We start from the raw sequence: 2,619 nt of genomic DNA on the forward strand, positions 1-2,619 counted from the left end.
GGGAAAGACCTGAGAGATGCTTCACTAAGGAGGAGACACCGGCGAGCTTTGTAGGAAGCAGAGTGTGATTTTCTGCCTATGGATCTGACGAACGTTGAAACCACTCCTGCACGCTGGTGTCTGTAAGAAGGGTGGATACCTCCCCTCGGAGCACCCGGGAGCCGAGCCACGAGGAGCCAGCAAGGATGCGTGGACCACAGCAAGAGTCTGGACCACTGCTGGGGACCCGGAACGCCAGACAGCGCGCTGTCGTGGGCGCCAAGCGTTGTAGACCCATGGGCCACCTGACACATCGAGCCTGCACTCGGCATCCACTCCATGCCCCATCTGCGCATCTAGACCCGCATATTCTCTGATTCTCTGCACGTGGGGCTAAATGATGAGTCGGAGTCTGTCCACCAGACGACATGAGGTTAGAATGCAGAGTCCCAGGCCCACCGTAGCCCACAGAACCACAACCTGCATTTTACCAAGGTGCCCAGGGGATCTGAGGCACAGCTGAGTTTGGGAAGCACGATCTAGCCCACCCTTTTGCTGGACATGTACGGGAAACTGAGGGACAAAAAGGTGGCATCGCACAGGTGTTTTACATTCAGTTTGGGGCACTTCCCACCGTGCCAGGCTGTCTCTCACAGAGGAAGTGGGGCTGCTGGGTGGGCAAAGCTGCAGTTGATGGGGGCTGCGTTAGGGAGGGAGTGGGCACCAGGGAGACCTCGAGGAGTGGGGAAGGGAGAGGATTCCAGGGTGCTGACTAAGCAGGGCTGTTGTGTGGAGCCCTGATGTGAAAATACCTGGGCACTGGGACACAGGGCTCTCTCCAAACCCACACAGGCTACCTGGAAGGAGGCTTCCAGAAAGGGAGCGGCTTGGGGCTTCCCTCAGCTATCTGTTACAGGAGGGAGCCCCTGCCCTTCCCCAGGTTGGTGGCTCACCCTGGTCGTCCCCCCAGCCCCAGCCCACCGTCAGCATGAATCTTGGTCTGGCTTCTAAAATGGCGTTCAATCGCTTCTTGGCCTTTTGGTGAGATCGAGTGTAGTGTTTGTTCTTATCAGTTTAATAACTGCTACGTCACCTATCCCGGGACAATCTATTAAATGGATTTTGGGAGCAGGGAGTTGGAATAGGAGCTTGTTCCATCCATGTCACACATCGACCTGGTATTGCAGAATGTCCAAGAACAGTGCACCTTCTCGGGGAATAAAGCCGACTTTTAAAAAATAAAAATAAATAAAATGGTATTCAAGGCTGACTGACTTGGCCGATCTGGCCTCGGTGCACTTGGAACCCCTCGGGGTGAGGCCAAGGCTGAGCCAGGCTGTCTGCCCCGACCCATGTTTCGCCAACCCCACGTGGGTGCCCAGGGCAGGTGACTTCAGCTCTGGGCTCTTGCCCCCACACAGGTATCCCGGGTGAGTCAGGTTGTAATGGGGACTCTTGTCCCAGCCGCTCTCCTCTTTCTCAGGAGCCCTCAGTCACCTCAGAGGGCAGGCAGGGGCCTCCCCTTGCAGTTGACACCAGGCCGTCCACACCCTGGTCTGACAAGAGACGCAGATGGGCAGGTGGCGCTTGGTGGTAGAAGGAACCAGACCACCCCTCTGCTGGTCCCCTCTGAGCCTATCCAACCTGCCAACCTGGGGATGCTCCCTCCGCTGGGCCAGGGGTGCTGTCCAGAGCAGGGTCAGTGAGGTCAGTGCCTGGTTCAAATCCTGGCTCTGCCCCCTTCCAGCTGTGCTCAAGTGACTTCCTTAACTCCTCTGAGCCTCCATTTCCCCGTCTGAAAAATGGGGCTAGAATTGGACCACCTCACAAGACTGTAGTGGGACCTCAATGAGGCCCCGATGGGCAGCAGGCCGGCAGGGTCAGCTGGGGTCAAACTCGGCCCCCTACCCCTACAAGGCCCCAGGCAATGCTGCCTCCAGTCAGGGGACCAGAAGACATGAGGACAGGGGGTCGAAGGCAGGGCGTCCTTAAGTGCTGTCCCTCCCCCACCCTCCCCATCCCCCCTCGGGTTTCTGGTCCTGGCCGCCTCTGCGTCCATGTTTCTGTGGATGTCGGTCATAGAACAATCCCTTCGCAGCCAAAGTGAATTCCCAGAGCCTGAGCACAGCAGCCTTTATGTTTTGGGCGGGCGGTGAGGCTCCGGGCCTCAGGGCTCGGAGGTTCCGGAGACCCTGCCCTCTGTCTGGGGTCGGGGCCCAGAGACAGGCAGGCACGTGCCCCCTTACAGCCTTGGCACCAATGCAGACCTGGAACCCAGGCCTCGTCCAGTCCAGAGTCTCCAATGGGACATCACTGGGGATGGAGGACTGGGACTTGGGAAAGGGGTGTGGCTGGGGAAGAGGAAGGGGATGGATGGTTGAGCAGCAGCGGTCTCACTGTGCAGGGAGCGCTGCACTAAAGCCCAGGGTGTTTGGGGGCCTCCAAGCGGCTGAGTCCCTCAGGTCAGGAAGTGCCCCCCCAGCCATGAGCTGTGCCCAGGCCCCTGGGCCAAGGGGAGGAGGGGGCACTGGACACCGACAGCTCAGGGAGGACACCCAGACCACCGGGCCTCTGGAGGTCAAGTCCCCCATGCCTGCCTTGGGACTGTCCCCTGGGGGAATGCCCAAGGAATCTCACCTA

At 59.2% G+C, this 2,619-nt stretch overlaps 1 non-coding gene across 1 annotated transcript; it reads left to right on the top strand.

The window, feature by feature from the left end:
* Positions 1 to 1,001: 1,001 nt before the first annotated feature.
* Positions 1,002 to 1,191, top strand: LOC116152841 (U2 spliceosomal RNA). The gene has a single exon (XR_004136545.1). It is a non-coding gene; the product is annotated as a U2 spliceosomal RNA (small nuclear RNA).
* The last annotated feature ends 1,428 nt before the right edge of the window (positions 1,192 to 2,619 follow it).

This window comes from Camelus dromedarius, chromosome 10 (genome assembly GCF_036321535.1).
Source record: "Camelus dromedarius isolate mCamDro1 chromosome 10, mCamDro1.pat, whole genome shotgun sequence".
NCBI classification, from domain to species: Eukaryota; Metazoa; Chordata; class Mammalia; order Artiodactyla; family Camelidae; genus Camelus; species Camelus dromedarius.